The sequence below is a fragment of the Lycium ferocissimum genome, chromosome 9 (assembly GCF_029784015.1).
Source record: "Lycium ferocissimum isolate CSIRO_LF1 chromosome 9, AGI_CSIRO_Lferr_CH_V1, whole genome shotgun sequence".
Lineage (NCBI taxonomy): Eukaryota > Viridiplantae > Streptophyta > Magnoliopsida > Solanales > Solanaceae > Lycium > Lycium ferocissimum.
This window is the reverse complement of record NC_081350.1, coordinates 5214800-5238956: the sequence shown is the minus strand read 5'-3', so window position 1 is coordinate 5238956 and position 24157 is coordinate 5214800. Positions and strand designations below refer to the sequence as shown.

At 39.6% G+C, this 24157-nt stretch overlaps 1 pseudogene; it reads left to right on the top strand.

The window, feature by feature from the left end:
- LOC132031540 (uncharacterized) overlaps window positions 1–15870 on the top strand; it is a 115774-nt pseudogene extending 99904 nt beyond the window's left edge.
- Window positions 15871–24157: the final 8287 nt, after the last annotated feature.

Below are 24157 nucleotides of genomic sequence, written 5' to 3'. Positions count from 1 at the left end.
TCTTGATTTAGTGTTGATGAAATGTGTAGAACACTCTAGAATCCTTGAGTGAGATGGAGAAGAATGGGAAATGAAAATAATGAAATGGGAATATCACTTTATACTTGGACTTAATTCAGCTCGTCGGGACTTCCATGGACACTTATACGGTCCGTACAACATTATACGGTCCGTATAAGTGACCGTACTTCACCATCAGAGAAACAAAATTTCTGCTGGGTGTTATACGAACCCTTATACGGACCGTATAAGTCGGTCGTATAACCCCATTTTCCTTGAAATGATTTTCATCGTTCGTTGATCTCCAATCCTTATGGAACCTTCTTAGCACTTGTTTAACACCCCATTAACAACCTAAGGGATGTTATAACTCTTCTCCAAGAAATCATTAAGTCACCATTAACTTGTTACTCATAAATCTCTTCCGATACACAATGTATACCTTGCCTTTCTTGGCCAACTTTCTTCCCTTACCTCGAATGTCTTTGAAATCTTAATTAGGATCATCAAATGCTATTTCTTACTTATTGAAATATCGTATACTTCGTGCCCTCCGTTAGTCTATTCACTGTGCGTCAACGGCAAATTTTTCGAGGTGTAACAGAAACATCCGTGATTCTTTGGACATACATGATATAGTAGCCATCTCTGGGCAGTGTGCGAAATGGCTAGTGGTGTAGAGGTGAAATCCAATTAGGTATGGTGTGATCATCATTAGCCCGCGTCGGGGTAACTATCTCATGCCACCCGCTAGTGGTGTTTGCCCATGCCATCTAGACATAAGATACGCTGCTCGCTTTAGCGGTGTCTGCCGGCCATATAGGCACGGTGTAATATCATCACCATGTACTCATCATAATGCATGCATAAAAACTCAAAGACAACTATACTTTATCGGGGTGACATAAGGTCGTGAACCCCGATTCTATTTTGGAGCATTCATAAGCATTGTGCCGCACCTTGAAGGAACTAGCATATAAGGTGAGTGTGGCACAAAGGACAACATCAATAAATCATAATTTGGATCACTAGCTTTATAGAAGCATCATATCATGAACTTTAGAATCTTTACACTTAAGCTGATCATCGTCATTATCTTACTTCATCTCATATAAGGCTCTTCATGAACATAGACTCATGATTTTCCGTTATATACATATATGTAGAAAAGTCATAGAAAAGATAGGAAGATTCATGCCATGGAGTCATGCCTTAGAAGGAAAGGACTAGCCTTACACACCATTTCGTTTAGCTATTTTATCGCTTGGTCACTCTCCTTCAATGCTCACGTTTCTACCTTCAAGAGAGTTGGTATTAACATTAGCTAATCCATCATATAAACATGCTCAACTAAGGCTAGAGAAAATTAGGCAGCATTTCCTTTGTTTATAAAACTTTCCCCATATCATATGTCAACTCCCAAATATCTATAATAACATTCACAATATTGTACCCAACAATCTTCATTCACCTACATTATCCACATTTCACAATTTCACTTCAATTCATCCATAATCATGATCATGATACACTATCACGTTTACTCACATATAATGTTTATCCCATGTTCTTAATGTCATTTGTAACATATTTATAATCACAACATATCAAGGATCATGACTCATTCCAAGATACTACTCAAAATCTCATTATTCTCATCTTTGTAATCCATTTTCTGTCTCCTTTCATAATCTAAGTTTTTCAACCTCTCAATACCTAAAACAACATGGAATGATCATAAAACTTACCTTAGATAGTGTGGGAATGAGTCTTGAGTAGAAATACTTCACTTGAGCCGTAACCCTAGTTCACTTCCAATGGGATTTCTTGCCTTAGATGAACCCTAATGAGTTTCTTTGCACTTGGTTCTCTTGGTTGATAAAGTTGATCTTTGATTAGTCTTGATTTAGTGTTGATGAAATGTGTAGAACACTCTAGAAGCCTTGAGAGAGATGGAGAAGAATGGGAAATGAAAATAATGAAGTGGGAACATCACTTTATACTTGGACTTAATTAAGCCCGTCCGGACTTCCACGTACACTTATACGGTCCGTACAACATTATACGGTCCGTATAAGCTACCGTAATTCACCATCAGAGAAATAACATTTCTGATGGGTGTTATACGGACCCTTATACGGCCCCTTATACGGACCATATAATGTTATACGGACCCTTATACGGCCCCTTATACGGACCATATAATGTTATACGGACCATGTAAGTCGGTCGTATAACCTCATTTTCCTTGAAATGATTGTCATCGGTCGTTGATCTCCAATCATTATGGAACCTTCTTAACACTTGTTTAACACCCCATTAACAACCTAAGGGACGTTATAACTCTGCACCAAGACATCATTAGGTCACCATTAACTTGTTACTCGTAAATCTCTTCCGATACACAATGTATACCTTGCCTTTCTTGGCCAACTTTCTTCCCTTACCTCGAATGTCTTTGAAATCTCAATTAGGACCATCAAATGCTGTTTCTTACTTATTGAAACATCGTATACTTCGTGCCCTCCGTTATTCTATTCGTTGTGCGTCAACGGTAAATTTTCCAAGGTGTAACAGAAACATCCGTGATTCTTTGGACATACATGATATAGTAGCCATCTCTGGGCAGTGTGCGAAATGGCTAGTGGTGTAGAGGTGAAATCCAATTAGGTTAGTTCCATAAGGTGTTATGTGGGTTTTCGCCATATTTTCTATGTGTGTGACTTGTAATGGCATTCACCTCTCTCTTGATATCTCACTTATCATCGAAAATGGAAGGATAATAAAAAAGGCTTGAAATTGTGAAGTGTACTTTATGATGATACGCTCAAATTTACAGTTTTAATAGCGTAAAGCGGTCGATGTCAAATATAGTAACCCAACGAGGTTGGGGTCGAATCCCACAGAGAATATGGCGTGAAAAGTTTACTAAACAAGTATTATACTAATCTTGGGGTCCTAGTGTATTCCAGAAAAACGGTTTTATAGTTGTTTTGGTTTGTGGACTAATTTAAAGCGACTGAAAATTTAAAGTTGTAAATTTATGGGTAAAAAGAACCAAGGTTGTGTCTCGGTCAGATAAAGTGTATGATCATGGGTAACGATCTTAATATACTTCTAATGGACTGTTTGTATGGATGCACTTAACCTCTATGTGAATCTGAACTATTTCCCAATAAGAAAAGATTATTTCTTTCTATGCTTTTTCCAAAGATAAGAATTATGCATGAAGAACGGTTAATTATGCCAAGTAAATTTCTTTTATTTCTAAGTGAATTTATTAAACAAGGTTTAAAGCCTTGAGTTCTTGTTATTTGTTCTTACCTAACCCTAGCTATTTTTCCAAATAAACTAAAGTTTATGGCGTTAGCTAATGTCTGCAACCACTAACTATATGATGAAAACGAAGAACAAATAAACCCTAACAATCCATTATGCGAATATCTTTCACGATCCCCAATCACAACACACCCATCCTTGGGTTTACAACCTTAGTAAAGGTGTTTAGCTACTCATGGCAACAAGAAAACAATAAAAGATTGAAGATTGTATAATTGAATTTTGTATTGAACTTACGAATAAAACTTGAAAGTAATTAATGTAATTTGTCTGGAAAATCTTCAAAAGCAATAACAACTCAAAAGCAATTACTACAAGTCTAAAACTCCAGATGTCCGAAAAATAAAACCTAAATAGGTATTTATACAAGTTAAACTCGGAATAATAAATCTCAGTCATGTTCCAGCTCGACTTGCACTTCGACGGGTCGTCGTTGCACTTCGACTGTCGTCGACATGTTCGACGACCATAACGACGATCTGATGACATATTTTTACTCTGCAAGAATTCCATCGTCGAAGCACTTTGACAGACCGTCGATCATGTCGACGGTGCAAGTCGACGATCTGATGACTTTGTCACTTTGCAGGAACTTAAATGACGAGGAAACTCGACGGACCGTCGAGCATGTTGACGGTCCGTCCTTAATTCTTATCAGAACAGATCACTTATTTTCCTCATTTTTTGCTTTCCGAGCATTCCAACTTCGAAATACCTGCACAACACACAAAATACATCAAACTAACACAAACTTGCTTGGAAACAAGTAAAACTTAGAGTTAAAAAGCATTAGATGCCATAATTTCATGGAACATCATATGACAAGTGTAATTGATATCATGCATGGCATACATTCTTATTTCATATGATGATTTGCTATGAACTGTGATTGGAAATGATGATAAGTGAGAGACCTCCGAAGTCTCTGCTAGAGAGCGTAAAAGAGAGATGAGTGTCCGATGCCTGCGGTCATTGCCGGGATAGTGAGAGTGTCCAATGCCTGAGGTCTTTGCCTAGATTGTGAGAGTGGTACATGGACTTCGCGGGGCCCTCATGGGTCATGACTATCGAAACGTAGAGGTATTCTGACCGTAGCATATGTGTACGATATGAGACAGTTGGCCAGTTGATGTGCCGTGAAATTATAACATATTTAATTCTTTTTAACTCTAAGTTCTACTTGTTTTCGAGTGACTTTTGTAAGTTTGATGTGTTTTGTGTATGTTGCAGGTATTTAGAAGTGCAAAAGCAAGTGAAAATAAGGAAATTGAAGACTTAGTACTGTTTTTGTACTTGTATGGTACCGTCGTTATTCAACGGACCGTCAATTGAGCTATCGTTATGCTTAATCAGAGAAGTTCAGAGACTGTGCAATTTTGATGCAAAAGGACGAGAAGATCGACGGACCGTCAACATTCTCGAAGGTCCGTCGAAGTGCACCGTCGTTTGAAAAACTGAGGATTGGTTCTGTCATCAGACTGTAGAAGTGTACCGTCGTTACTCGACGGTTCGTCAAGTTGCAAACTGACTGGGGCAGTTTAGTCTTTATTAATTCTGAGTTTTTGACTTGTATAAATACCTGATAGGGTTTTATTTTTTAGATATCTTGAGTTGAAGACTTGTATTGAGCACTTTGAATTTTTGTATTTTTTAAGGGTTTCAAGAATATTCTATTTCGTTTATCTTCAATTCTCTTTGTAAGTTCAATAACAATTATAATTACAATGTTTTGCATGTTCATCAATTCCATGAGTTGCTAAATTCCCTGCTAAGGTTGTGGACTCAAGGATGGGTGTTTTGCGCATGGGTTTCTAGTTGTGATATATGCATAATGTGTTGTTAGGGTTTGTTAGTTCTTCACTATTCATTGTTAGTTGATGGTTGCAAATATTAGCTTGTGCCATAAACCTTGATTTATTTGGGAAGATAATTAGGGTTTAGTAAGAACTAATAACAAGAACTCAAGGCTTTAAACCTTTTTTAATAAATTCACTTAGGAATAAGAGGAATTTACTTGGCCTAATTAATCGTTCTTCATATAAACTCTTTTGTATTTGGGAAATCATAAAGAGATATTGTTCTTAAACATTGGGAAATATTAGGAACTCCATTAGGGATTAAGTGCATTCATACAACGATCCATTAGAAGTATATCATATTAGAATCCTAAGCATTGCATTCATCTGATGGGGACACAACGTTGGTTTCTTTTACCATAAATCACAATCCAGAGCAATTAGTTAGCAATTAGTCATAAACAACTAACTTTCTACAAATTCATCGGAATAAGACATTAGACCTAAATAAAGTATTCTACGATTTTAGTAATGTTTTCACACTATATTCCCTGTGGGATTCGACCCCAACCTTGTTGGGTTACTATATTTGACAACGTCCACTTTACGCTAATAAAAGGTGTAATTTGAGGGTATCAAATTTTGGCGCCGTTGCTGGAGAATACGATTTTGAAATTACTAAATAGTGTTTGCTTTGAACGAAGTCTTTTTCTTATTCCATCACACCTTGTTTGCTTTTCCTTGTGAACCAGGTGATCATGGTTATGCGAAATCAACGTGCAGCACCTGGTAACCAGGGTGGTCAGCATCATGAACCCTCGATTGATGCAGAGGAGGAGAATGTATTTGCTGATCTGATTGATGAGGAGGACTATGCATCTGCTATTGTTCATCCTCGGGTTGGAGCTACAAGTGTCAAAATTGACTCCTCTCTCTACCAGTTGTTGAAGCATGAGGGATGCTTTTGGAACTCTACCAATAATGATCCTCAACGACATTTGCAGAACTTTGTGGATGTATGTGCTCATCACATCCAAAACAATGTTTCAAAAGATGATATTCAGCTGAGGCTTTTCAAATATGCCTTAGGCGAGAAGCAAGAACGTGGTTCGAGAAGTTGCCCCGGAATTCTATTACTACATGGGCGGAGCTGGTAGCTGTCTTTCTCAAGAAATGGTATCCTCCTAGCAAGAAGGTTGAGATCTGTGACAAAATCTGTGAATTCAAGCAGCGACCAGGGGAACAATTATATGAAGCGTGGGAGAGATTTAAAGAATATGTGCAGAAGTTTTCGACTCATGGTTTCTGGGAGAACATATTAATGGAGAAGTTCTACCGAGGGCTGGATCCTATAACGCAGTCAATTGCAAACAACGCAGCTGATGGGTTTTTCATGGATAAATCTTACACACGAGTTAACAACATACTTAACAGATTGACTACGTACAATCAGGCTTGGCAATCGAACAATGTTGATAGTGTACCCTATGGGAATGTCATGATCCAGAATATGGTGAAGGAGAATCAGGATACTCAGCAGACATTGGCTTAGCTTGCAATGAATATTTCTTTGTTGACCAAAAAGTTTGAGTAGAAAGAGACTAAGAAGGTAAATGTTTGCGAAGACACTTCAGGTATGCTGAATGGGATATACCAAGTCCAAGAGGGTCCATATCACGAGGGATCTCCTATGCAAGTTGAGGATGTTAACTATGCTCTCAAGGGGGACATCCAAAAGGGTTATCAGAATCAGAATCAAAATCAATAGAGACCTCAGTAGGGGCAAGGTGCATACAATAAAAACCAAGGGAACTATAACAACAATTATGATGGTTCGAACCAAGGGTGTTACATCTCAAGAAATTTTACGTCGTTCTCAAACCAACATAAGCTCGGAGAGGTCATGGGGCCCTTATAAGGTTAAGGAGTACTCTTAACAAGTGTCTAAAGGTTTTGGGATCAAGCAAATCGAAGAAAATAAGTTTGTCAAAAATTTGAAAAAAAATTGACAGAATTTTGGACAGAAATTTTGGGTCAACTTACGAGAGGTATATCTCTTGGGATATAAAGAGTTTTGAGGTGTTTCAAGAGTCTAAAATGAAGTTCGTCGAGTATAGTTTCCAACGCAGCAAACCGTTCAACAATATGACATCGGAGTAATGAGTTATGGGCGTTTTAAGACGGACTGCCAGAAGCCTGTGAATCTACGCGAATTCTCTAGAAACTCACTTAAGGCCCACTATTTCGGCCCAATGGAGCCTAACCCGACCCACACACCTATAAATACCCCCCTAACTCATCATTTTTCATCATTCTTTCACCATTTCTCATCTCCACACCTCTCTAGAACTTCCTACTACATTCATCCAATATCCAAATCCCCCTAAACATATCCCAAATCCTCTAGAACATTCCTCCAACTTCCACAACATGCACATATATTCCTACAAGTTTATATGACAATTTTGGTCATTTTTATTTCATTTTTAACATAGCCTCAAGTCATAGGAAGTCCTACAAACCTCTCCAAACATATTCCAACATATTTCCAAGCCCAAACCAAGGATCAAAGTGAAGATTAAAGTGGTTAAGGGTTTCCAAGTGAGGTCTACACTTGTCTCCTCCTCTTGAAGATGTTTGGGTGAGTATTTTAAGGAGAAGTAACCATAAAATTGAAGTGTTCTTGAATTTTGAGGTAAGATTTCATATTAGTTTCATGTTTATGAGTTTGTTTGGTAATTATGTTAAGATTTGAGGAGAAGAAAAATTGGAAGAAAAGTTCAAATATGCATTTGATGATATCTTGAGTTGTGAATTAACTTGAGTTATAATTATTAGTATGTTTTGAGCATAATCTTGTTATGAGGGATAATAATGATGTTAAGGAATTGTCGTGTACGAGTGTATAAGGGGTTGTATGAAGTTGTTGTTATGGATTGATTATGAAAAGAAGTTTTGGGATTGAATTGAGTATAGTTTGAATGTAATCTTTTGAATATGGAATCATTGATGTTTTATTGTGCTCTGGGAGTTGTTTTGAAGATTGGAGGGAGTAGAAGATATAGGGGAGATGCTGCCCGAATTTCAGCAGATTCTAAAGGGGTTTAATTTGAAGGCTTAAGATAAGAATATGACGATAAGCCTAAAAATAATATGAATTCTCTTGAATGTAGATTTACGAGCTTAGGAGGATAAGCGTTAAGTGGTTAAGGAGACCAAAAGGTATGTTCAGGCTAGTCCCTTTCTTTCTAAAGGCATGATTCCCTTCTTATGCACCCATACATGTTTTCCATAACATCCTTATTCTCAAAAGCTAGAAGTTCATGATTCTCAAAGTTCTTATGATGATAAAGATAGATGTTTTCTAAGATGATAATGATGATGATGATGACCCCATTTCTAGAAATTCCAAGGCTTGTGATTTTGATGCTATCACGAGATTGTTGAGTTTATTTTATGAATTTCTTAATTTTATTCATTCTTGTTGATCTCACCTTATGATAATTGTTCCTTCAAGGTGAGATATAGCGATGATGATTGTTCCATAATATAAATCAGAGGTTACCGACCTTATGTCACTCCGATAGAGTAGAAATGTTTAATTGGGCCCTCATGCATGCTATATGTATTTATATATGTAACTTTTATAATACCGTGCCTACATGGCTGGGCATGATATTATATATAACCGTGCCTACATGGCCGAGCATGATACTATATATATAATCGACCCTTGGTAGCCGGGCATGATATTATATATAACCGACCCTTAGTGGCCGGGCATGATGCTATTTATAATCGACCCCTAGCGGCCGGGCATGGTACTAAATATATGTATAACTGAGCCTCAGTGGCCGGGCAAGATACTTTATATATGTATATATGAAAGAGTCTTTTTGTTTTAAAGCCAAGTATGCATGACATCCGCCTTAAAAAGGCATTCAGAGGCACAGGTTGATCTCTTCTATATTATGTTATCTTCATACTTTCATTATGTGGTTACTCAAGCCTTACATACTCAGTACATTATTCGTATTGACGTCCCTTCTTGTAGACGCTGCATTCATGCCCCCAGGTAGACAGGTAGACGGACCAGGCCCTTAAGAACTTCATTAGCGGAGTCTCAGGAGCGCTCTATTTGTTTTGGAGCTACAGTTTATTGGGCATGGCTAAGTCCTGCACCCTCTTCATGGATTCCTGTATTCTATATAGAGGCTCGTAGATAGATGTGTGTAGCTAGAAACCCCATATAGATATCAGTTCATGTTGTTGTATTATATTATGGCAGCCTTGTTGGCTTGTGTTTATGGGCATAGCTGTTGATGATTATATAGAGATGTGTCACTATCTTATAATATGTGCCCTTACAGAGTATGGCGCCCATGAGATATCTTTGTTGTCCACCTAGAAATGATTATGAGATGTATGTTCAAAGGTGCTCGGTGGGTTAGCTTCGGGTGCCCGTCATGGCCCTCCGGTTATGTCACACCCTAATTTCCGATAGGGCGTGATGGGCACCCGACCCTTACTTAGGGCCGAGCGAACCCACTGACTCTCGTTATACTCATAATCATGCTGGGCCCTTAAATCATGATGGAATGCATAAGGAAAGCTTTTCGTAGAATAATATGCTTTTCATCTTTCTCAAATCAAATAAAATCTGTAACATATGAAACTTGTAACACAATGCATAATAATACATCGGCTTACATAACCGCTTACAAAACTGACATCTTATATACACGACACCGTACGCAAAGTCTCTAACATAACTCCGGATACCATAACAAAAGCACTACCTCGACTCGGCAAAGACTCTCGGGAGGAAATGGAGCTCGCCAATCCAAATGGAACATCTTCTACTCATCCGTATATACCGCGTGGCATGAAACGCAGCCCCCCGAAGGAAGGGGTCGGTCGGAATATGTACCGAGCATGTAAAGCATGAAATACGAAGAAGCAGTAACCATACCGAAGTAAGGAGTACGGAAAATTAGTACCGTAACCAAAAAACCATAAAACTTGTCTTTGAAACATAAATCATGCATGTCAATGACATTATGAGACCGAATGACATAAGAAAATAGTCATCATGTACATGTACATATAGCGTGTCCCGCCCCTCTAACGAGGGACTCGGTAAGTAAAATCATGTTATCATATATATATACATAGCGTGTCCCGGCCCTCTAGCGAGGGACTCGGTGAATAGAATCATCATATGCCATCCCGGCCGCCATCCCCATATCATCGGATCATCATATACATATATATAGCGTGTCCCGGCCCTCTAGTGAGGGACTCGGTGAATAATGCAAATGAATGTGCACGAATGCGTGTCCTTGCCCGGGACTCAGTGAAAGACATATTGAGCTTTGCACGAGCAGAGTAGTGAGAAACCATATACACATAAATCATCTTTAAGACTCGATAGATAAGTAATAGTCGACGCTCGAGAGTTAAAACGGAAGTCATGTTAAGTTCTTTCAAAAACAAGTTGTTAGGACTATACAAAGGAAAATCTCGGGGACCACGGATATGCATCAAACCAATCCGGCCCGCCCATGAAAGTTAACGTCATTATACGTTATAGAATCATTTGCGAGCATATCAAAGCAATCCGGTTCCGTCTATGAAAGTTACGGACATTTTCAACATGAAAAATCCTTTTTGGAGCAAAACTCTTTATACCACATTTGAATTCAATCATACAAAGACATAAAGACCATAGTTCTACCACATTAAGAATGCTAACACTAAGAGGTGGATAAGAATCGTAAACATGCTCGGATCATAAGAGTAGAGTTACCCCGAGGATCGTATCATAGCTTACTTACACTAAGACATGCCCAAAGAAAGAAAGAAAGGGTAAGCTTCACATACCTCGTCCGCTTCCTAAGCTAATCCAAACTCAAGTCTCGGGCTCCTCAAGATCTACAATACGTCAATAACTACCAAACATTAGCTATAGGCACTTAGGAATTCAATCTAAGTTAGCATTTGTCTACGAGAAATTTGGGCAAAGATTTCCCCGTTTATATGCCTAGCCCGAATTCTCAATTCAGTAACCAACAACACCAACACCAACAACAATACCAATAGTATTAACATCATTTCCAATACCGACGTATGCCATAAAATAGCCCGCACACTGTTTTCTAAATTTCTCAACCAATCAAATTTGCGATATAACTATTTAATAATTTTATTTCCGTAAAGGAGTCGAAATTCATATGAACAACATCAATAACAACAGCCTTCACATTTTACAAGGTAAATACATTTATTTTCATCCAAAATTCTCTTCAAATCTCCTTCCATAATTCACAACACCAACAAACGAATTTATCGACTATTCCCTCCGTGCTAATCCGTTAAAATTCTAAATAAACTCGTTAACAATGAAAAGGAACCGTATTCATACCTTAAGCATGCAGCCCCCACGTTATCACTCTTCTCCTTGGTTGATTTTTAGCTCAAATTGAAGACAACGCAAAGTACAACACTTTTCTCTTCATGGGCTTCGAATTCGGGCTCATTTTGGTCAAAATTGGTTTTTCTTCTCTCCAAGGCTCTTCTCTCTCTCTTTCCAGAATTTTCTGGTGTTCTTGGTCTGAAAAATGAGAGGAAAGGGCTGAAATTTCACTTAAATAGGCATGGGTCATGGGACTAACCCGATTGGGCCCAGTTTGGGCCTAGCCCACTGACCTTTTCGCCTTAAAACGTCCATATCTCCTAATCCCGATGTCACATGTGGGCCCAAGACCTATGGTTGGAAAGTTAATTCAATTATCTACAACTTCTATCTTTGGTATTTTTCCAAATTCCAAACTTATAATACCTTTTCTGCCCCTCGAAGTCAGATCACCCGAGAACGTTACTTAAAAATATTTGCTTGGGGGACTTCCACTTTGATTTGGCTCAAGGGTCCTTATTGAGTTATGTTTAACTTCACATATGTGATTCATATAAATTTTCGCATGTCCCAAAAAAAAAATCTCAATGTGTGGGCCCCACCTCAGCTTGCGAATAATCCGACGTACAAAATACGAAATATAATACTGTCAACGTGAGTTCAAATTATGAAGCAACAACATGATTGTCAATTTTTAAGCACGTTAATAAGGACCTTCCAATTGGTTGGAACTGCTAGAAGAAAATATTTTTTTTGAATCAAGATTTGAGGGCTCAAATTTTGGTTCCATGGCCGAATGGCCTCTCTTTATTTTTCTCCAAGTTTCTTGAATTTTCTAAGGTTTGAAAGTATGAAGAATGTGATTAATAAGTCATCCAATATACTCATATATAAGTCATCCATGTGTCCCATGGCCCACACATGGCTTGGATGAATTAAAATTAGCCAAGCCATGGGTGGTGCCCCACTCACACCACACGGCCAACTTGGCCATTATTTCATGAAATGCCAACTTTCCTAAATTAACTTTTAACCCCAAATTTTCCTTAATATTCCATGCTAATAAATTCGTAAGCAACTTATGCCTTAACACAAAATCGAAGGTCAAAAGTCTCTACCTCATATCCCGGAATAGTCCTGTCCTTAACTTATCATGGTTAGCTCGGATTGTCCCAAGGTACAAAATACAGGATATAACAGGTTGGGTCATGACAAAGGGAACTACAACAACTTTGGAAATAAAAGTTCCAATCCATTCATTCCTCCAAAAGGGCAGTCAAACGATCAAGGTAGTTCAAGGTTGGAGGAAATGCTTGAGAAGGTTTTGGCAAATCAAACTAAGTCTGAAAAGACGTTATCTGGGCTAACAAAAACAGTGGGATCTCATACAGCGGCTATTCAAAAGCTCGAGTCGCAAATGTGTGATATTTCTAGAGAGCAGCACCCTCCTAAAAAGGGAGGACTTCTTAGTGACACTATTTCGAATCCGAAGAATGAGGGAGGCAGTATAGGCCATGTGTTTGCTATTAGTACTCGAAGTGATAAAATACTCCAAAGTGATGAAAAGAAGGTTGTTGATCTCGAGCCAATTAATGAAGAGGAAGAGGTACCGTCTGATGCACCAATTATTGTTGATGAGGTTCCTAGTGAATAGAAAGTTGTTGATATTCTAGAAAGTTGCTGATATTCCAGAAAGTTCGAAGGTGGTTGATGATAAGAGCAAGCAGACTGTAAAAAGGTCTCTCCGTCCTTTGACTCAGCTTTTCAAATCTAAACCTCCCTTTTCTCAAAGGTTGGTGAAGAAGAAGGAAGATGCTAAGTTCGAGAAATTTTATGATCAGCTGAAGCAGTTATCTCTGAACTTTCCATTGTTAGATGCTGTCAAGGAGATGCCCGATTTTGCTAAGTACTTAAAAGACCTGTTGACCAAGAAGAAAATAGTGCAACATGAAACCGTGAGTTTGACTCACACTGTGAGTTCCATTATTTTAACAACTGCTGTCAAGAAAAAGGGAGATCCTGGGGCGTTCACCATTCCCTGTTCTGTTGGGCACCATGATTTTGCTCGTGCTCTGTGTGATAATGGGGCGAGTATAAATTTAATGCCACTTTCTATCTACAAGCAATCAGGTTTGGAAATGCCAAGGCCGACTACTATGCGATTACAAATGGCTGACAGATCGATTAAGAGGCCAATTGGTGTGGTTGATGATGTTCTTGTGCGGGTCAGTGATTTTTTGTTTCCCACATATTTTGTGATACTTGAATGTGCTATTGATTGTGATATTCCCATTATTCCGGGGAGACCTTTCCTTGCTACGGGAAGGGCTATTATGGATTCTAAAAAGAACGAAATAAAATCCCAGTCAATGATGAAGAGGTGACTTTCTAGGAAAGTAAGGGTATGAAGTTACCAAGTGCTTATGAGAGAATTTCAATGATTGATTCTTTTGATGTTGTTGATGAAGCGGTGGAATTCAAAATGGAAGAAGAAAGTTTGGGAGAAGCTCTTGCTGCTATTATTGTCAATTTTGATGCTGAAGACAGGGAGGGTTATGTGGAGATCACAATTCTCTTGTTGGGTTGGGTTCATATTCTTACCACCCAAAGAAGCTTGATATTGATATGGACAATAGAACAACTCCTTTAGCAAAGCCTTCTATCGTTGAGCCACTGAAGCTTGAGCTTAAGCAGCTCCCGTCACATATGAAGTATGTGTTCCTTGGTCCGAATAATACATTACCAGTGATTGTTTCAAAGATTACTGACTGAGGAGCAGATCGAGAAGCTTTTGGAGATATTGCATGAGTATAGGTGTGCTATTGGTTGGACCATAGCAGACATTCGGGGAATTTCTTCTGGGATCTGTGAGCATAAAATCCAGTTAGAGAAGGATAGCAAGACGAGTGTGGAACATCAATGGAGACTGAATGAAAATATACAAGAAGTTGTAAAGAAAGAAATCATCAAGTGGTTAGACGATGGAGTGGTTTACCCTATTGCTGACAGTAAAAGGGTGAGCCCAGTTCAATGTGTTCCAAAAAAGGGCAGCATCACAATAGTGCCCAATGCAAAAAATGAGTTGATTTTGATGAGGACTGTGATAGGTTGGAGAGTTTTCATGGACTATCGCAAGCTTAACACTGCTACTTGCAAGGATCACTTCCCTATGCCTTTTATTAATCAGATGCTTGATCAACTGGCGGAGCGGTCTTACTATTGCTTCCTGGACGGGTATTCTGGCTACAATCAGATCATCATCGCCCTTGAGGATCAGGAGAAAATGACATTTACTTGTCCCTATGGGACATTCTCTTTCAGCAGGATACCCTTCGGTTCTTTGCAATGCACCGACTACTTTTCAGCGGTGTATGATATCAATATTTTCTGATATGGTGGAAGACTTTCTTGAGGTCTTTATGGATGATTTCTCCGTGGTTGGTGATTCTTTTGATGACCGTCTTGACTATCTGGGTCGAGTGCTTAAACGCTGTGAGGAGACTAATCTGGTGCTAAATTGGAAAAAGTGTTATTTCATGGTAAAGGAAGGGATCATTCTCGGGCATAAAGTCTCTAAAAAAGGGATTGAGGTCGATCAGGCAAGTATTGATGTGATTTCAAAGCTTTCTCCACCTATCTCAGTTAAGGGTATCTAGAGTTTCTTGGGACATGCTGGCTTCTATAGGCATTTCATCAAAGATTTCTCCAAAATTGCTAATCCGTTATATAAGATTCTTGAAAAAAAGGCTAAGTTCGAGTTTAATGAGAAGTGTCGCAAGGAATTCGATGAATTGAAGGAGTGTATGACTACTGCTTCTATTATTGTTTCTCCTGATTGGTCTCTGCCGTTCGAGTTGATGTGCGATACGAGCGGTTTTGCCATTGGTGCTGTGCTTCGCCAGAGACATAATAAAATCATGCACCCTATGACATAATAAAATCATGCACCCTATCTACTATGCCAGTAAAACATTGAATGCGGGTCAAATTAATTACACAGTGACTGAGCAAGAGCTTCTTGCTATAGTCTTTGCTTTTGAGAAATTTCGGGCCTGTCTGTTAGGGTCTAAAATTGTGGTTTACACTGATCATTCTACATTGAGGTATCTGATGGAAAAAAAGAAAGCTAAGTCATGGTTGATTAGATGGGTGCTGTTGTTGCAAGAGTTCGATTTCGAGGTAAAAGACCGCAAGGGAACTGAAAATCAGGTAGTAGACTATCTCTCTCGGCTTGAAGAGGCTGGGAGAGCTTCAGATGAGCTAGATATTGATGATGCTTTTCTCGATGAGCAGGTTTTAGCAAAGGACAATTTGAGGTAGCACCACGGTATGCAGACATCGCCAACTTTTTGGTGACGGGCATTATTCCTGATGATATAAAGTCATACTAGAAGAAGAAGTATCTGCGGGATTCTCGTATGTATTACTGGGATAATCCATACTTGTTCTAACCATGAGCTGATAACATCATTCGGCGTTGTGCTCCCGAGTGTGAGGTAATGGAAATCCTGAAGGCGTGCCACAATTCTCCTGTTGGGGGTCAACATAGTGGTAGTCGGACAGCTGCAAAAGTTCTCGAATGTGGTTATTAATGGCCTACTCTCTTTCATGACACAAATTTGTTGGTAAGATCTTGTGATCAGTGCCAAAGACAGGGGAATATTGGTAGGAGGCAGGAGATGCCTATGAACTTTGTGATGGAATTGGAGGTGTTCGATGTTTAGGGAATCGATTTTATGGGGCCCTTTGTGAGCTCTTGTGGCATGAAGTACATCTTGGTCACTGTGGATATGTGTCTAAATAGGTATAAGTGGTGGCTTTACCAAATAATGAAGCCAAGAGTATCATGGGGTTCTTGAAGAAGAGCATATTCACTCGTTTCGTTACTCCAAGTGCGATAATCAGTGATGGTGGATCTCACTTTTGCAACAAAGCCTTCGCGGGATTGATGGAGAAGTATGGTGTGAAACATAGGGTGGCAACCCCTTATCATCCTCAGACAAGTGGGCAGGTTGAAGTCTCCAATCGGAAGACAAATAGTATTTTGGCCAAGAGGTCAATGCAAATAGGACCGACTGGTCCCGAAAACTTGATGATGCTCCTTGGGCCTATCAGACTGCTTACAAAACTCCGATTGGGACTTCCCCTTTCGAGGTGGTTTTTGGCAAGGCATGCCACTTGCCAGTCGAACTTGAACATAATTGAAGAAGCTGAATATGGATTGGGAAAATACAACTAAACTTCGGTTGTTTCAACTCAACAAGATGGATGAATTCCGATACCAGGCTTATGAGAGTGCAGCATTATAAAAGGAGAGGATGAAACAATATCATGACAAAGAGATCCTCAAGTGAGAATTTCACAAGGGCGATTCTGTCTTGCTTTATAACTCCAGACTAAAGTTGCTACCAGGAAAGTTGAAATCAAGATGGTCCGGACCTTTCGAGGAGGTAAGTTTCTCGCCCCATAGGGCAATTGAATTGAAGTCCGGAGATGGAACTCGGACATTTAATGTGAATGGGCAGAGGGTGAAGCACTACCACGATTGTATTGATGGGCATAGAATTGTTGATAGGTACCGGTTAAAGCATCTGGGAATGAATTTTGATCCGGAGGATTCTCACCCGGAGTAAAATGGCACCACCATCGTGCCACGACGTTAAATCAAGCGCTTCTTGTGAGGCAACCCAAGTTTAGATTTCTGTATTTTTCTTGGTGTGTTTATTTTGTTTTCAGTAGTGTATCTGGGCTATTTAACGGGTGTTAAGTGTGCAGGAACTGAAAATGGAACTCATGAATCTAGCAAAATATCATCTCAGTGCAAATTGACTGGACCGTCGACATTGTTGACGGACCGTCGATGCGCATTGATGGTATGTAGAGCCAGAGTTCAAAGAGTTTACAAATTTTAACTCTCTGACAAAGTAATTTGACGAACCCTCGATATTCGACGGTACCGTCGATGTACATTGACGGTCCGTCGAATTACCCAGGTAAGTTCTGTATTAAAATAATAATAATAATAAACCGACGAGCAGAGGGTTTAAAAAGCCCATAAGTCGCGCCCTTTTCTTTTTCTTCTTCTCCACTTCTCCACCCATTAACCCACGATCTTCTCTCCATTAACCCACAATTATTCTTCCATTAAACCCTATTAAACACCATAAACCACCATAAAATCACAATACACCCTCAGAAAACCATAATCCTCTGCTTAAAACAAAAGCAAATAGTTTTTCGAGTTCTCTGTCACTATTTCCACAAAAATCCCCGAGTTTTTCTTCAAATTTCTCAGTTAATCAGTCATATTGATGTTGCATGCCCCTTTTCGTGGGTTTCTTTTGTGAATGGTTGTTCTTAAATTGAAATAGACACCCCAATGGATTCTGAATTGATAAAATTCTTATATGATGGAACTAGGTTGTGTCTATCCATGGATGAGCTATGTTGTGGGTGTGCAAATTGGTTGTGTCACGACCCAACCCGCCATGACTGGCACCCACACTATCTCCTAGAGGGCGAACCAATACGCCTAACCATCTACTCATTCAAGTCCATTTTTATTAACCGATTCAATCAGTTCATAACAATTTAAACACAAGATTAATCAAAAGTAGTCATGCCATAATCAATAATCGTAAATGCGGAAGTCCTAACTATTACAATCCTAAAATTCAAAAGTCACCGTACAAGGATTCTAATCCAAAAACATGTCTACGGAACGTATACTTTCTGAAATAAATAAACATCAATGTCTGGAATGGAAATAGATGTTAGATAAGGAATATCTTCGGGCAGCCTAGCATGGATAGAAGCTCACCGTCAATTTGTCAGCAAATGGCCTCAACGCTGAATGTGAGGTCGGGTAGAAGTCTCTGGATCACAATCTGCATTAAAAAGAATGCAGCATGGTAGTATCAGTGCAAACACTATGTACCGGTAGATATCATAGGCCGACTAAGATTAGTATCATGCATGAATCACAAAATCAATAAAATAGACAAACCAGTCAACAACACATAATCAAATAAATATCCAACACCAAGTCAATCAATGATATTAACAAATCAAGTCAATGGAAACAACAAATGAAATAAACCTCCCAACAATATTCTCCCTTACTCAGTCACTGATCATTTATGTAAATAAATGCTAATTGGTGTCTTTGCCCAATAGCCATGACCTGTAGGGGACCCATGGTGTCCATATACCTCTCGTTCTAGAATGAACCTCGGACCACGAGCCTATAAACTAGGTCACATCCTCACCGCCGGTCAAATGTGCCTTTTCATATCTAGGTCACATCCTAACCCCCAGTCAAATGTGCCTTTTCATGTATAAATATATTCATTGTTACATCACTTTCCGTGATCAATTATCAAGTAGTATCTCAATTTCATCAAGAAGATCATATTAACTTCTCACCATAATTGTCATCAAAATATAGATCACAACACATCGAATAATGGCAATAAGCCCATATTGTCACTCAATCAATAGCATATAGGAATTCCAACAATACATTATGACCGAAGACTAGACATGCTTTCTCCTATCAATCTTATAACACATACAATCAACTAATCAAATTCTAACTCAAGTAGACCGTAACCTACCTCAACTGCAGAGCTGGAACAATGCAAATTACTCCGCTATAGCCATCCCCTTCCGTAATGCCTCGGAACGCTCAACGTCTAGCAATTAAGATGCTAAATAAGTCACAATCACTCTAGTCAACAATATCAATTCAATGAACACTCTTCCACTTTACCCCTTTCTAATGGGTGAATGCTTACTAGGTATAAATCATCCTAACATTGGCCTTAGCAACCATAGACTATCAATTTATAAGGTTATTCAATCAAATTATCACTTACAAGCAGTTTTTATGGTCAAGCTACCATCTTTATGAAACCCTAAGTCTCAATTCACTTAGTTCATGCCTCTAACGGTTCAATTCTTGATTGGAGAGTGATAACTCAAGCCTTTAGAAGATAATCACACAATAATATTCATAACCCACCAACTATTAAAGGTTTATTTAGTTCTAGGGTTACTAGTCTCAAATCACCATTGTAGACCCATTAGAATAATGATAATCTTAGAGATGAATGCGTAATGAAAGAAGGAATGGTTGAGACTTAACTCTCAAGAATATTCTTGCCCTAGCTTTAGAATTTTGCCCTAAGTGCTCCTTGAAAACTGATTTGGAGTTTTATAAATAAAGAATTTGGACTATGTGTTTAAAACACGACTATTGTCTCCGTCGATCGCTGCAGCGGTCATTCTGCCTCTGCGGTCTTGCAATAGCGGGCAAGTGCCCGCTGTGGTAGATCCAACTAAAAACTTCCCTCCATTGCGGAAAGCCAGTCCCTCCATAGCGGCTCCCGCTACGGCGGTCCACCGCCGCCACGCGACACCCCAAATCCCGACCACCGCGGCGGAGAGACTAGGGCCCCGATATCGTCTCGCCGCAAAGAACTGCATCCGCTACAGCGGTTTCACTGAACCAGTGAGGTCACTAATTTCCATATTTTTCCACTCTACCACACAACACTTCATCCGACGCCTCACAAACACAAACAAAATATGCACATTAATGTAAAAACACCATACGGACTCACCCGTGGCCTTGGAATCCCTAGCGGAGGTCTAATTTCCTAAGTCACCCCTTAATGGACTCAATAAAATCAAACAATAATCACAATAAGCAAAGTTTTCAGTTCTTAGACTTCTACATTTGAGCTTCTATTAGCTCGTTCTACCATTTGAAGGGTTCTATTTGGTAGGATGATCCTAAATTTCCTTAACGACCGGGAGGGTCGTTATATCAGATACCAATCAAAACATTGTTCGTCTCCGAACGGACAAGGATGAGGAATCTAGAAAAAGTAGCTGTTTCGATGAAAATTTGAGGATACTTGCTACGCATATCCGATTCTGTTTCCCAAGTAGCTTCCTCAATTGGCGATTCTTCCACTGAACTTTCACGGAGGCTATTTCCTTTGACCTCAACTTACGAACGTCTCTATTAAAGATAGCACTAGGCTCTTCCTCATACATCAAGTTCTCATCTAGTAAAATCGAATCCCAACGGATTACGCATGAACCATCGCTATGATATTTCTTCAACATCTAAATGTGAAATACTGGATGAACACCTGATAAGCTCGGAGGTAAAGGCAACTCATAAGCTACCTCCCCTACACGTTTGAGAACCTCAAATGGCCCAATGAATCTCGAGCTGAGCTTGCCCCTCTTCCCAAATCTCATCACACCCTTCATGGGTGAAACTTTCAACAAAACTTGTTCTCCTTCCATAAACTCAATATCTCGGACCTTTCGGTCCGCATACTCCTTTTGCCTACTCTGTGTTGCCACAAGCTTAGCTTGAATCAGCTTCACTTTCTCTAATGACTCTCTCAGAAAGTTCGTACTCCAAGGTCTCACCTCGAACGCATCGAACCAACCAATAGGAGACGTACACCTCCTCCCATACAAAGCCTCAAATGGAGCCATGTCGATACTCGAGTGGTAGGTATTGTTGTATGCGAACTCTACCAATGGTAAGAACTTATCTCAAAGGGCTACCAAAATCTATCACACAAGCCCGAAGCATATCCTTCAGAACCTGAATAGTCCGCTCGGCCCGTCAGCCTTAGGTTGGAAAGTCATGCTGGGTCCAACCTAGTACCCAATTCCTTGCGTATGCTTCCCAAAATCGTGATGTAAACATCGTGCCTATCGTCTAGATGATGGAAAGGAAAACCCCATTCAATCGAACCTCCTCCCCGATGTACATCTTAGCTAATTTCTCGCATTAACGTTATACGACCGGAATAAAGTGAGCAGACTTAGTCAACCTGTCAACGATGACCTATGTGGAATAAAACTTCCCCAACATCTTTGGAAGACCAACCACGAAATCCATTGCTATTCTTTCCCACTTCCACTCAGGAATAGGCATCCTTTAAAGTGTACCCCTAGGTTTCTGATTTTCATACTTCACCTGTTGGCAGTTCAAACACTGAGCAACAAACTCCACAATGTCACGCTTCATCCTAGCCCACCAGTAATGCTTTCTTAGACTTTAATACATCTTAGTAGCACTAGGATGAATGTAATACCTAGAATTGTGAGCCTCTGCTAGAATAGTCTTGATCAAATCACCCACACGTGGCACGCAAACTTTCCCCTTAATTCGTAACACCCCCTCTTCATTGATCACGCCCTCCTTAGCCCCACCACGCAACACCTTGTCACGAATTTTACACAACTAAGCATCCTCAAACTGTTTAGCCTTAATGTGCTCCAGAAATGATGACCTAGCCTCAACACAAGCCAACACTCTGCATGTGCCGGACATATCTAGCCTCATGAAACATTCAGCCAGAGTCTGAACCTCTCTAGCTAACGGACGCTCCAAAGAGACAAACGAGCTAGAATTCCCATACTGACTGACTTTCTACTTAATGCGTCAGCCACCACATTCGCCTTACCAGGATGATATAGAATAGTGATGTCATAATCCTTCAACAACTCCATCTATCTTTGCCGCCTATAATTCAAATCTCTCTAAGTGAACATATGATGCAGGCTGCGATGATCAGTGTACACCTCACAATGGACACTATAAAAGTAGTGCCTCCAGATCATCAGCGCAAAGAACACTGCTGCCAACTCCAAGTCATGAGTAGGATAGTTCTTCTGATGCACTTTCAACCGTCTAGAAGCGTATGCAATCACCTTCTTTTCCTGCATCAAAATAACACCCAAACCAGAGCGTGAAGCATCACAATAAATGACAAAATTCTTACCCTCCACAGGCAATGCTAGAATAGGAGCTGTCGTCAACAAGGTCTTGAGTGTTACACCCCGTACTTGCGGAGCAGCACTTATCAAATTTGAGTGTAAGTATGTTGAACTATGGCTAAGTAAAACAACTTTGGAGTATAAGGGATGAAGCATTATTAAGTACATTTTATGAGTAAAAGATGCATATGAGGAATCCCGAAAGGCCCTATAAGGAATTGGGTGGAAGGAGTTGATTTAGTATGACTTTGGAAAAAAAGATGAGCGTTACTTTGAACAACAAAGTATGAGCCAAATTGGGGAAAGAATATCTTTTAGTATATGAGGAGTTTTGAAGTAAAGCAAAAGCCTAAATTGAAGTTCATGAAGTCTAGTTTCCAACGCAACAAATTCCACGTCGATACGACGTCGGAGTAGAGAATTATAGACGTTACAAGTCAAGCTTACAGTATTTAAACACGCAACAGGCTGAAGGAGTTCGAAAATTCTAGGTCGGTGCCAACCGACTCTAGAACTCTATAAAAGAGGTTTTACCACTTATTTTATCTTCCAAACACCCCTAAACATATCCCAAATCCTCTAGAACATTCCTCCAACTTCCACAACGTGCACATATATTCCTACAAGTCTATATGACAATTTCGGTCATTTTTAACATAGCCCCAAGTCCTAGGAAGTCCTGGAAACCTTTCCAAACATATTCCAACATATTTTCAAGCCCAAACCAAGGATCAAAGTGAAGATTAAGGTGGTTAAGGGTTCCAAGTGAGGTCTACACTTGTCTCCTCTTCTTGAAGATATTTGGGTGAGTATTTTTAAGGTGGAGTAACCATGGAATTGAAGTGTTATTGAATATTGAGGTAAGATTTCATCTTAGTTTCATGTTTATGAGTTTGTTTGGTAATTATGTTAAGATTTGAGGAGAAGACAATTGGAGGAAAAGTTCAAATATACATTTGATGATATTTTGAGTTGTGAATTAACTTGAGTTATAATTATTAGTATGTTTTGAGCATAATCTTGTTACGAGGGATAATAATGATGTTAAGGAATTGTCATATACGAGTGTACAAGTGTCACGACCCGAGCTACGGGCCGCGACGGGTATCCTAGGCTAACCACCGAACACCACTCACTTACCTCGTTTATCTCGCCGTTATTCATACTATGCTCATAATCATATAAAACCTGCTATTTTCTTAAATACATTAGCCTTTATAAACATAAGCCCTCTGCTTATCAAAATAATATACATATACATATACATACAAGCCATGGGACCGTACTACCCACACCGCGCATCTACGAGCCTCTACATCGGAGTACTAGGGCATATGGACGGGACAGACCCCGTCGTGCCCAAAATATATATATACACAAAAGATCGCTCAAAATAGCACCTCCTACAAGGAGGGCTCTAGATATTCATTGACATAGCTCCTATGGGTCCGCAACGTCTTCCCTCGTCTACCTATGGGCATGAACACAGTCAATACAAAGAAAAGGACGTCGGTACGAATATTGTACCGAGTATGTAAGGCATAAACAATAATAGAACATCAATGAAATAGGAGACATCAAATGGAGCAACCAGATCGATCGTATCATAAAAGAAATAAGGCCTGGGTTTACTCTCATAAACATCATCATGTCATGTATGCATAAGTGTATAAGCTACCCGACCATTTAGGTGCAAGCAGAGTGTCGCCCGACCATGTAGGTGCGGTGTGACAATCAATAATATTAGCCCGCGTCCAGGCCTCCTGCGTCCGGTACCATCTCATGCCGTCCACCA